We start from the raw sequence: 13,715 nt of genomic DNA on the forward strand, positions 1-13,715 counted from the left end.
CCAGCCAAGAAAGCCAAGCTACAACTCTATAGCAATTAGTCCAGAATGGGCAGGACTTGTTCAGTGATTACCAACTTTGACCCTGTTTCCAACACAGAACCAACAAGATAGAGCCAAATACTTCCAAAATCAATCACCTAAGATACTCTACTTCTAATTAGCCCACTCTCAGCTTCCCCATATGAGCAGCCTACAATCAGAACATACTTGAAGCCTTTTTCCCTCCCTCCCCACCTTTCTCTCTCTTTCTGTGTTTCTCTCTCTCTCCCTCCCTCCCCAACCCCACCTCTCTCAAGCTTTCCCACTCCTCTGCCAGCCTTTTAGTTTCTGCCAAATCTAATTCATGGTAGCTGACTCCCTTGATAATAGGACACTCTGGATAAATTGCCTCTGTTTATTCTCATTTGGGTGGTCTTTGTTTATTTTCACAGTTTTCCTGGAGGTTCTGTGGAGTTTGCACTGCCCATTGCTGTGGTTTCCAGTCTTCGACCAGGTATGATATTCAGAGGCCTCTTATGCCTTGTTGCTTATGGCTTGTGGAGATCCCGCCTTTGTGCTAAGTCAGCACCAGGTCAAAACTCTACTCTCTTTTCATTGAATTCCTCAGCTATTTATTCTCAGTTTGGTACTCAGGTTTTATTAGTTTCCATGGTAGAAAGAGGCAATTTTTTTGTCATCCTTTTTTGTTCTTTTGTGCTTCTATTTTTGTATCATGCTGCCTAACAAGAGTTGCTTATAATAAGAAGGAGAATCACAGGTTGAATCTCAAATTAAAACTAGATGTAGGCCTTATAAGCCTATTATTGGAACTAGCCTTAAAAGACTAGTGAATTTGTGGTTCTTATCAAACATGCATCTATTTGAACAAACTTTGCTGTGGGTCAGCAATAAAACTGGATGAGTTTATCCTTATACCTTAAATTTTTGTCCTGAGACCAGTGAGAATGTCCTCTCTAGTTTTCCATTTGTTGCGGGGGTGCAGTTATCAGGTCTGTGTTCAGAGGTGGCCCGCCCGTCAGATTGGAAGACCAAGATGTAAAGTATACAAGTATTGCTTTAGAGTTACCATTGTTACCTTTCATGGGGTAGTCTAAATCTAAATCCTATGCTCTTCTAGGAAAAGTCTCTTCCTTCTTATGTTCTTGTATACTCTCCTTACAATCCTAATTACTGTTTCAGTCTCTACAAATGACATAATGTTAACAAAAGTGATTTGTGAGAAATGTTTAATTTGAACAAAACTGTTTATTTGAGAGGCTCCTTAGAAAAGAAAGCGAGTAAGATTTCTCAGGCCTGATGGACAGCATTATTTATTAGTATATAGGGTTCTCCAAACAAAATTCTCATTCAAAAATTGCTTCATTAGAAATAATCCTTGGCTAAGGAGTAATTTAAAAACTTAAGCAAAAACGAACTAGAATCATTTTCCTAGTAAATCTTCCTCCCAAAATTAAGTTGTTTTAGATTATAACTCAAAGTATAGGACAAATACCCATGAGTCTATACTAATATAAATAAATGATTGAATAAATAATTGAAGGGAACAGACTAATATTTTTATTCAGTTTAATTCCAATTATTTTATGTAGAAACTCCATCCACAAAGAGGTGGAACATGATTCCACAACCCTTAAATTTGTGCTGTGCTTAGTGACTTGCTTCTAAAGAGTACAGTATGGAAAGGGGGAAGAAAAGATTAACTTTACAGTGGAAAAACCTGTTAAACACTAGCCACGTGATCAAGGTCAACATGAACAGTGATGAATCACATTGCTAGAATGTTCCATTGATATAATGAAAATTACATCTTATCTCTGTGGTCTTCCTCCCTCAAAAATGTAACCCCAGTCTAATCATGAGAAAAGATAGTCAGCAAAACCGAATTGAGGGACAATCTATAAAGTATTTGACCAGTACTCCTTAAAACTGTCAAGGTCATCAAAAACAAGAATAGTCTGGTAAATTGTCATAGTCAAGAGGAGTTTCGGGAGGTTTGACAAATAAAAGTAATGTAATATCCTGGATGGGATACTTTAATAGAAAATAGACATTAGTAAAAATAAGGAAATATGAATAAATTATGGATTTTTACTTAATAATAATATATCAGTATTGATCCTTTGGTTGTGACAAATATCCATACTAACATAAGATGTTTACAATGGGCAAACTGGGTAGGGAGTATATGGGAACTCTGTACTCTCTCTTCAACTTTTCTGTCAATCTAAAAATATTCTAAAATAAAAATGTTAGTCTAAAGCAGTTTGAGTATATTTTTCGTGAAATTTTTTTTTTTAAATCAAACACTTAAAAATTTTTCATATAACCCACAGGGTAACTCAAGCCTGATTCCCTTTGCAAGGCATGGGAGTTATATAGACTTTGAAAGAATATATAATTTAAACTAGAGTCAAACTTATATTTGCATATTTGCCCATGGGACTCTGAAAAATATTTATTTTTGGTTTATTTAAATTCAGCTATTTCCATGGTATTGTCTATGCATTAGGTCAAATTTACAAGAAGATTAAAATCATAGTTTTAGCTAGGTGAAATACTGCTGTTCGGTGCGATGGAAATGAAATTTTTATTTTTAAAATACTATGTCCATTTTATTCCCACTTTTCCTTATAGGGAGCTTTAAAAAGTAGTTTGAGGTTCTTTAGTCATGAGAATGAGATTAAGAGCATTTATCACATAGCTGCATCAGATTTACTTGTAATTCCTAGGTCCTTGGTAAATCTTTCACAGGAATGAGATGACTCTTAACATCTAAAACAATGAGTTAAGATTTGAAACATTTGGAATGTTAGTAATCTGTGAAAGCTATAGTTGGGTTAATGCTTACCTGCTTTTAATATTAAAAAAATAGATGGTAATCATAAATTTCATAACTGAATTCTTTTTTAAAATAATTTTTTATTGTTATGTTAATCACCATATATTACATCATTAGTTTTTGATGTGTTCCATGATTCAATGTTTGTGCATAACACCCAGTGCTCCACGTAGAATGTGCCCTCTTTAATACCCATCACCAGGCTAACCCATCCCCCCACCCCCCTCCCCTCTAGAACAATCAGTTTGTTTTTCAGAGTCCATTGTCTCTAATGGTTCCTTTCCCCCTCCGACTTACTCCACTTCATTCTTCTCCTCCTGCTATCTTCAATTATTTTTCTTAACGTATATATTGTATTATTTGTTTCAGAAGTACAGATCTGTGATTCATCAGTCTTGTACATTTCACAGTGCTCACCATAGCACATACCCTCCCCAATGTCTATCACCCAGCCACCCCATCACTCCCACCCCACCACTCTAGCAACCCTCAGTTTGTTTCCTGAGATTAAGAATTCCTCATATCAGTGAGGTCATATGATACATGTCTTTCTCTGAATGACTTATTTCACTCAGCATAACACCCTCCAGTTCCATCCACGTCGTTGCAAATGGCAAGATCTCATTCTTTTTGATGGCTGCATAATATTCCATTGTGTATATATACCACCTCTTCTTTATCCATTCATCTGTCGATGGACATCTTGGCTCTTTCCACAGTTTGGCTATTGTGGACATTGCTGCTATAAACATTGGGGTGCACGTACCCCTTCGGATCCCTACATTTGGATCTTTGTGGTAAATACCCAGTAGTGCAATTGCTGGATAGTATGGTAGCTCTAATTTCAACTGTTTGAGGAACCTCCATACTGTTTCCCAGAGTGGTTGCACCAGCTTGCATTCCCACCAACAGTGTAGGAGGGTTGCCCTTTCTCCACACCCCCGCCAACATCTGTCATTTCCTGACTTGTTAATTTTAGCCGTTTTTACTGGTGTGAGGTGGTATCTCATTGAGGTTCTGATTTGGATTTCCCTGATGCTGAGCGATGTTGAGCACTTTTTCATGTGTCTGTTGGCCATTTGGATGTCTTCTTTGGAAAAACGTCTGTTCATGTCTTCTAACCATTTCTTGATTGGATTATTTGTTCTTTGGGTGTTGAGTTTGATCAGTTTTTTATAGATTTTGGATAACAGCCCTTTATCTGATATATGCAATGTAAAATCATTTGCAAATATTTTCTCCCATTCTGTCAGTTGTCTTTTGGTTTTGTGGACTGTTTCTTTTGCTGTGCAAAAGCTTTTGATCTTGATGAAATCCCAATAGTTCATTTTTGCCCTGGCTTCCCTTGCCTTTGGCGATGTTTCTAGGAAGAAGTTGCTGTGGCTGAGGTCGAAGAGGTTGCTGCCTGTGTTCTCCTTTAGGATTTTGATGGACTCCTGTCTCACGTTTAGGTCTTTCAACCATTTGGAGTCTATTTTTGTGTGTGGTGTAAGGAAATGGTCCAGTTTCATTCTTCTGCATGTGGCTGTCCTATTTTCCCAATACCATTTGTTGAAGAGACTGTCTTTTTTCCATTGGACATTCTTGCCTGCTTTGTCCAAGATGAGTTGACCATAGAGTTGAGGGTCCATTTCTGGGCTCTTGATTCTGTTCCATTGATCTATGTGTCTGTTTTTGTGCCAGTACCATACTGTCTTGATGATGACAGCTTTGTAATAGACGTGGAAGTCCGGAATTGTGATGCCGCCGGCTTTGCTTTTCTTTTTCAATATTCTTCTGGCTATTCAGGGTCTCTTCTGGTTCCATACAAATTTTAGGATTATTTGTTCCATTTCTTTGAAAAAAGTGGATGGTATTTTGATGGGGATTGCATGGAATGTGTAGATTGCTCTAGGTAGCATTGACATCTTCACAATGTTTGTTCTTCCAATCCATGAGCATGGAACGCTTTTCCATTTCTTTGTGTCTTCTTCAATTTCTTTCATGAGTATTTTATTGTTTTCTGAGTACAGATCCTTTGCCTCTTTGGTTAGATTTATTCCTAGGTATCTAATGGTTTTGGGTGCAATTGTAAATGGGATAGACTCCTTGATTTGTCTCTCTTCTGTCTTGTTGTTGGTGTATAGGAATGCCACTGATTTCTGTGCATTGATTTTATATCCTGCTACTTGACTGAATTCCTGTATGAGTTCTAGCAGTTTTGGGGTGGAGTCTTTTGGGTTTTCCACATACAGTATCATATCATCTGCAAAGAGTGAGAGTTTGACTTCCTCTTTGCCGATTTGGATGCCTTTGATTTCTTTTTGTTGTCTGATTGCTGTGGCTAGGACTTCTAATACTATGTTGAATAGCAGTGGTGAGAGTGGACATCCCTGCCGCGTTCCTGACCTTAGGGGAAAAGCTCTCAGCTTTTCCCCATTGAGAATGATATTCGCTGTAGGTTTTTCACAGATGGCTTTTATGATATTGAGGTAGGTACCCTCTATCCCTATACTCTGAAGAGTTTTGATCAAGAAACGATGCTGTACATTGTCAAATGCTTTCTTTGCATCTATTGAGAGGACCATATGATTCTTGTTCTTTCTTTTGTTAATGTATTGTATCACGTTGATTGATTTGCGGATGTTGAACCAGCCTTGCAGCCCAGGGATAAATCCCACTTGGTCATGGTGAATAATCCTTTTAATGTACTGTTGGATCCTATTGGCTAGTATTTTGGTGAGAATTTTTGCAGCCATGTTCATCAAGGATATTGGTCTGTAATTCTCCTTTTTGATGGGGTCTTTATCTGGTTTGGGGATCAAGGTAATGGTGGCCTCATAAAATGAGTTTGGAAGTTTTCCTTCCATTTCTATTTTTTGGAACAGTTTCAGGAGAATAGGTATTAATTCTCCTTTAAATGTCTGATAGAATTCCCCTGGGAAGCCATCCGGCCCTGGGCTTTTGTTTCTTGGGAGATTTTTGATGACTGCTTCAATTTCCTTAGTGGTTATAGGTCTGTTCAGGTTTTCTATTTCTTCCTGGTTCAATTTTGGTAGTTGATACATCTCTAGGAATGCACCCATTTCTTCCAGGTTATCTAATTTGCTGGCATAGAGTTGCTCATAATATGTTCTTAAAATTGTTTGTATTTCTTTGGTGTTGGTTGTGATCTCTCCTCTTTCATTCATGAATTTATTTATTTGGGTCCTTTCTTTTCTTTTTGGTAAGTCTGGCCAGGGATTTTTCAATCTCGTTAATTCTTTCAAAGAACCAGCTCCTAGTTTCGTTGATCTGTTCTGCTGTTCTTTTAGTTTCTATTTCATTGATTTCTGCTCTGATCTTTATTATTTCTCTTCTCCTGCGGGTTTTAGGCTTTATTTATGTTTTTTCTCTAGCTCTTTTAGGTGTAGGGTTAGGTTGTGTATTTGAGACCTTTCTTGTTTCTTGAGAAAGGCTTGTATTGCTATATACTTTCCTCTCAGAACTGCCTTTGCTGTATCCCAAAGATTTTGAACAGTTGTGTTCATTTTCATTGGTTTCCATGAATTTTTTTAATTCTTCTTTAATTTCCTGGTTGACCCATTCATTCTTTAGTAGGATGCTCTTTAGCCTCCATATATTTGAATTCTTTCTGACTTTCCTCTTGTTTTTGAGTTCTAGTTTCAAAGCATTGTGGTCTGAAAATATGCAGGGAATGATCCCAGTCTTTTGGTACTGGTTGAGACCTGATTTGTGTCCTAGGATGTGATCAATTCTGGAGAATGTTCCATGGGCACTAGAGAAGAATGTGTATTCCATTGCTTTGGGATGGAATGTTCCGAATATATCTGTAAAGTCCATTTGGTCCAGTGTTTCATTTAAAGTCTTTATTTCCTTGTTGATCTTTTGCTTAGATGATCTGTCCATTTCAGTCAGGGGGGTGTTAAAGTCCCCCACTATTATTGTATTGTTGTCAATGTGTTTCTTTGCTTTTGTTATTAATTGCCTTATATAATTGGCTGCTCCCATGTTAGGGGCATCGATATTTACAACTGTCAGATCTTTTTTTTGGATAGACCCTTTAAGTAGGATATAGTGTCCTTCTTCATCTCTTATTACGGTCTTTGTTTTAAAATCTAATTTGTCTGACATAAGGATTGCCACCCCAGCTTTCTTTTGGTGTCCATTAGCATGGTAAATGGTTTTCCACCCCCTCACTTTCAATCTGGGGGTGTCTTTGCGTCTAAAATGAGTCTCTTGCAGACAGCATATGGATGGGTCTTGTTTTTTAATCCAATCTGATAGCCTGTGTCTTTTGATTGGGGCATTGAGCCCATTTACATTCAGGGTAACTATTGAAAGGTATGAATTTAGTGCCATTGTATTACCTGTAAGGTGACTGTTACTGTATTTTGTTTGTGTTCCTTTCTGATCTATGCTGCTTTTAGGCTCTTTTTGCTTAGAGGACCTCTTTCAATATTTCTTGTTGGGCTGGTTTTGTGTTTGTAAATTCCTTTAGTTTTTCTTTGTCCTGGAAGCTTTTTACCTCTCCTTCTATTTTCAATATTAGCCTAACTGGATATAATATTCTTGGCTGCATATTTTTCTCGTTTAGTGCTCTGAAGATATCATGCCAGTCCTTTCTGGCCTGCCAGGTCTCTGTGGATAGGTCTGTTGCCAATCTAATGTTTCTACCATTGTAGGTTACATATCTCTTCTCCCGAGCTGCTTTCAGGATTTTCTCTTTGTCTCTGAGACTCATAAGTTTTACTATTAGATGTCGGCGTGTTGATCTATTTTTACTGATTTTGAGAGGTGTTCTCTGTGCCTCCTGGATTTTGATGCTTGTTTCCTTCCCCACATTAGGGAAGTTCTCTGCTATTATTTGCTCCAATATGCCTTCTGCCCCTCTCTGTCTTTCTTCTTCTGGGTTCCCAATTATTCTAATGTTGTTTCATCTTATCGTATCGCTTATCTCTCGAATTCTGCCCTTGTGATCCTGTAGTTGTTTATCTCTCTTTTTCTCAGCCTCTTTATTTTCCATCATTTGGTCTTCTATATCGCTGATTCTCTCCTCTGCCTTTATCCTAGCAGTTAGTGCCCCATTTTTGATTGCACCTCATTAATAGCCCTTTTGATTTCAACTTGGTTAGATTTTAGTTCTTTTATTTCTCCAAAAGGGTTTCTCTAATAACTTCCACGCTTTTTTCAAGCCCAGCTAGTATCTTTAAAGTCATGATTCTGAACTCTAGGTCAGACATTGTACTAATGTCAGTATTGAGTAGGTCCCTGGCAGATGGTATTACCTCTTGTTCTTTTTGCTGAGGTGATTTTTTTCGTCTTGTCATTTTGTCCAGAGGAGAATAGATGAATGATACAACAGAATGCTAACAGGTTAACAACATCTCCAGCAAGTATACTCTATACAAATCATTAAAACCTGAAACCAGGGGACAAGAAAGGGAGAGAAAGAAGAGAAAAAAAAGGGAAAAGAAAAAGATGAAATCAAATAAAAAAGAAGAAAACAAAAAAAAACAGAATATGATCATATATGATCAGGCTAATGCATAGATCAGTGCCACACACTTGCTTTTGGGCATATTTTGGTCTGTTAGAAGAAAGTGCCTGCTAAAATTTTAAAGGAAGAAAGACTTATATATGTACAAAATAAGGGTTGATACAACAAGGGATGGAAGATGAATGTAAAGATGAAAATTATAAAAGATTTTATAAAAGGATTTGATAAGAAGTTTTTTTAAAAAAGAAGATTGAAAAAGAAAAAAGGAAAAAAAAGAAAAAAAATGGAGAGAATGTTATCAGGCAGGAGAATAGAACAAAGCCATACACTAGTGATTTAGGGTATATTTTGATCTGTTAGAAGAAATTGTACCTCAAAATTTTAAAGAGAGAACAACTTATATATATATGCCAAAAATAAGGGTAACTACTATGAAGGGATAAAAATATGACTCTAAAAATGAAAAATAAAAAGTTTTTTTTTTAAGAAGGGATTGATAAGGTGTTGTTTGAAAAAGGGAAAAAGAAAAATTCAAAAAAAAAAGTTAAATAATTAACTTTGAATAACTAACGAATTATGGTAAAAAAGCCATGAATTCTATGTGCAGTATTCCCCTAGCGCTGGAGTTCTCCCTTTCTCCTTGATCGGTAAACTTGGTCTTCTTGGCTTGCTGGCTGTTCGTGCTGATCTTCTGGGGGAGGGGCCTTTTGCCATGGTTCCCAAATGTCTTTGCCTGAGGTGGAATTGCCCCGCCCTTGTCCGTCCGGGCTAAGCAAGCTGCTCGGGTTTGTTCTCAGGAGCTTTTGTTCCCTGCAAGCTCTCGGTACAGCTTTGGAGGACCAGGGTGAAAATGGTGGCCTCCCAATCTCCGCCTGGAGGAGCTGAGAACTCGGGGCCCCGCTCCTCAGTGCGCCCCCAGAGAAAAGCATTCACTCCCGTCTCCCCCGTCTCCGGCCGCACTCCGTGTTCACCCGGCCTGTGATCGAGCGTTTCTATGTCTGGCACCCAACCCTGTATGGAGTCTCCAAACCCAGCAGATCCCTGCGGTGTGCTTCTGCACCACTCCTCCCAGGGAAGAAAGGGGAGTCTCCCCGTATCTGCCCCTTGTTGGGTCCCTGCTGGAGGAGCAGTAGCCCGACTGGGCTGCGGATCACAGTTTATGGCAACCCCGAACTGAGAGCCCATGACTCAGCTCCATCTCTGCAGCCAGCTTCCCCGCTCTGATACCTGGGAGCTCTGCCGCACTCAGGCACCCCCGGTCTTTCTGTGACCCCGAGGGTCCTGGGACCACACTGTTCCGCGAGGCTTCCACCCCCAGCTTAGCCACTGGAGCGACGTCCCTCAGGGGAGCCAGCTTCTAAAAGTTCTGATTTTGTGCTCCGCGGCTCTATCACTTGCCAGAAGCGGCCGACAGAGGCCCCCTCCCCCACCGTCTATCCTCCTGAATATCGCCTCGGATTCACTTCTCCGCACATCCTACCTTCCAGTAAGTGGTCGCTTTTCTGTTCAGAGTGTTGTTACTATTCTTATCTTCGATCTCCTGTTGAGTTCGTAGGTGTTCAGAATGGTTTGATCCCTATTCAGCTGAATTCCTGAGACCAGACGAAATCCAGGTCTCCTACTCCTCCACCATCTTGCTCCACCCCCTCATAACTGAATTCTAATATAACACGCTAGGTTGAAATTAAATAAGGTAAGTATTGAGAACCCCAATATCACATAATGAGTTCTCGTTAACCAATGATGACATTACGTTAATTTTTAAGGTATTATTACGATGATATGAAAAAAACAATTTCCAGAATCCAACTTTAGGTAGTTATAATAGCACAGAAACTGGATCTTTATTCAGAGACTGCATTTAGACTATGTTTATTGTAGTCAATATAAAGTATGATGTAATATTGTTCCTTGCCTTCAAGAAGCTTATTGTGGGAGAAGGGAGCAAGGTTAAAAGTGCCATACTAAAACGTTTATGACAGATCTCTGATAAGGGAAACACTGGGTCCCAGGGTAGTACCTAAGAAGAATTGTTAACCTAGGTTGAGTTAGGAATTGAGATAGGATTTGGTTCCTAGGAAATGCAGTGCCTGAGCCCAATCTAAAAGACCAATCACAGTTTTCTTTACAGATAGAACATATATAAAAACTGAGGCAGAACAGAACACTTCTTGGCAAAAATTGCAGTGGTTCATTGTGCTCAGGGCAATTGTTAGAGTTGAGGCTAAAGACGCAAGTGGCAGTCACATTTAACCAAGTCAGTAACAATGTACAAGTAATTTGTGGAAACTCACTTCATATTCATTATTAGTGTAATGCCAACAGGTAGTTTTGTAATTTCATAATATGAAAATCTGTGTCATTGTTTAAATAGGAAATATTGATAACTTCAAAATAATGGTTAATTTGGATGTAATTTTTTATTCAAATATAATTAATATACAGTGTTATATCCAAATATATAATATATATTATATAATATAGTGATTCAACAATTCTGTATATTACTCAGTGCTCATCATGATAAATGTTCTCTTAATCCCCATCACCTATTTCACCCATCCCCCTACCCACCTACCTCTGGTAACCATTAGTGTGTTCTCCACATTTAAGTGTCTGTTTTTTTGTTTGATTTTTAACTCTTTTTTTTCTTTGCTCATTTGTTTTGTTTCTTAAATTCTACATGAGTAAAACCATATGGTATTTGTCTTTCTCTGACTGACTTATTTCACTTAGCATCATACCCTCTAGATCCATCCGTGTTGTTGTAAATGGCAAGATTTCATTCTTTTTTTATGACTGAGTAATATTCCATCGTGTGGGTATGTGTGTGACATCTTCTTTATCCATTCTTCTGTGGATGGACAATTTATTTCTTATTTGAGTATGGTTGACACACAATGTTACCTTAGTTTCAGGTGTATAGCATAGTGATTCAGTAACTTTATACTTTATGCTATACTCACCACAAGTGTAGCTACCATCTGTCAGCATTCAACTATTACAATGCATTGACTATATTCCCTATTCTGTAACTTTTATTCCTGTGGCTTATTCATGACATAACTGGGGGTGGGGCTGTGGGCAAAATGAGTGAAGGGCAGTAGGAAATAGAGGTTTCCAGTTATGGAGGTAATTTCTTAATACATGCCATTGGTCATAATTATTCAGCACCTGGAGTCCTGGTTGTGAAGGAGGGGAGAAGAGAGTAATTTAGTTCTTTTATCTCATCTAGAGGATTCTAGTAACAATGGAATTGAGGGATGATCCCTACTGTTATGTAAGCTAAAGATAGAAAGTACAGTTTAGGGGCACCTGGGTGGGTCAGTCAGTTAAGCTTCCAGCTCTTGGTTTCAGCTCAGGTCATGATCTAATGGTAGTGCGATTGAGCCCTGTCTTGGGCTCTGTACTCAGCAGGGAGTCTACTTGAAGATTCTCTCCTGCAGTCCGTCCCCGTGCTCTCTGTCTCTCCCTCTCTCTCTCCCAAGTAAATAAATAATTTTTTTTTAAAGTAGTACAGCTTACTTGAATTGCAGGTATCCTTTAGTGAAAATTTTGGTAAGCTTTCCCCAGCTGCTGATTTGACTTCTGAAACTTAGTAGAACTGTCGTGTATTATCTGCCACCAGAAGTATTGAAATAATGTTCTTCAAAGCATAGCTGGTGTAGAGGTGCCTGGATGGCTCAGTCAGTTAAGCTTCTGCCTTCAGTTCAGGTCATGATCCCAGGGTCCTAAGATCAAGCCCCACGTTGGGCTCCTCACTCAGTGGGGAGTCTGCTTCTTCCTCTTCCTCTGCCTGCTGCTCCCCTGCTTGTTCTCTCTCTCTGTCAAATAAATAAATACAATCTTTAAAAAAAAAAAGAACAAAGCAGAACTGGTATATTTATATAACAATTGACTTGAGCATACTTGTTTTTATTTTTGCACTTTTTAGGGACAGCCTGGTTAAAGATAGATTCTTTGACTTCTGCTCTTTATCTTTCTAACCAAGGAACTTTGTTTATGTATGTCTGAAAGCCCCCCAAACAGTCTACAGTTCTAACTACTGCACTATCATCATTGTTACATAATTTGGTCTAAAATTATACTACTTTTAATTTATGTTTGTTTAATTTATGTTTGAGTCTCTTTTGTTATAAATGGAAAGATAGGGATTTATTTTCTATATAACTTTTATTTCCTTAAAATAATGCTGGATTTTTCACCATTCCACCACTTACTCTAACAGTGCTGCCAATATTAGCATGATGAGTACATGAAACACATTTTTAAGGAAGTTTAATGCTTTCACAACAGGAAGGCCATATGGGAACAGGATGATTTTTACAACAGAGCAAATTGACCTGACCAGGTGGCCAATTAACAGAGAATATTTATTAAACAATACTCTTCAACAGTTTCATAAAATCCAAGCCAATACTGGAGCAGAGCCATCTTCATGGGTACCTGGGATTTAATTCAGATAATGTAGACAATTTTATTTCTGCCTACATCAGAGATGTGATTAAGCATTGTTGACATTTATTTATTCACTAGTTACCTTGGATTTTTTGCCTGCTTGACTCTGAAAAATATGAATTGTCTGATTCAGGGTCAGCCATAATGGCAGGGTTTGGAGACAAGATAACTTAGGTGTAAAATAGATGCTTTCTTACCCTAGAGTAAAACCTAGTGATACTTAACTAATAATAGAAAAAAAAGAGCACACAGATAGCTAGAAGCCAAGCCCATTAAAAACAAGAATGTAGGAGTATCATACTATCATCATTATAATTAGGATAGAGAGCTATATAATGAGTGTAATCATTTTCTAAGCTTATTTTCATTCAACATTCGTAAGAGTACTAATATTGTACAATAACATATGCACTGAAAATACTAAGGAAATAAAATATTTTACCAATTTAAACGAGATCACAACTCACTAAAGGAGACCAGCAATAAAACAAGTAATTAGAATTTATTTTGATACTGGACAGGGCACTGTTCTCAAAATACCTATAAGAACAGCAAATAACCCACACTCAACTAGAGGGGAAGATGTCAAGGAGTGATGCTAGGAGGTGCTGCTTGATCTGATCATTAAAGGACAAGAATTAGGTTTTCAGAGTATTGGTAGAATAACATTGCAGTGAATGGTAACCAAAATAGATAAAATTGCAGAGACATGAAGAAATATAGCTTTTGGAGATGGGAACTTATTTGGGGGTAGTTAATCTGGAGATGAGGCCAAACAGGTCATTGGAAGCAGATCAATCAACTCATTCTCATCTACTGCTTTCTTTATCCATAAAATAGAGATAACCTCTTGTACTAGTTAGGATTCTCTAACAAACAGAACCAATAGGGGTGTGTGTGTGTGTGTGTGTGTGTGTGTGTGTGTGTGTGTGTGTGTGT

The 13,715-nt window shown here is 38.1% G+C and overlaps 1 long non-coding RNA gene across 1 annotated transcript in view; it reads left to right on the forward strand.

Moving 5' to 3' along the window:
- The window catches only part of LOC141373160 (uncharacterized), a 176,539-nt gene that overhangs the window by 57,762 nt on the left and 105,062 nt on the right, over window positions 1-13,715 (forward strand). The window contains exon 2 of the long non-coding RNA XR_012378860.1: window positions 432-493. This is a non-coding gene — a long non-coding RNA (uncharacterized lncRNA). The remainder of the gene's footprint in view (window positions 1-431; window positions 494-13,715) is intronic.

This window comes from Callorhinus ursinus, unplaced genomic scaffold (genome assembly GCF_003265705.2).
Source record: "Callorhinus ursinus isolate GAN/ISIS: 27379988/994484 unplaced genomic scaffold, GSC_fseal_2.0 scaffold8, whole genome shotgun sequence".
NCBI lineage: Eukaryota > Metazoa > Chordata > Mammalia > Carnivora > Otariidae > Callorhinus > Callorhinus ursinus.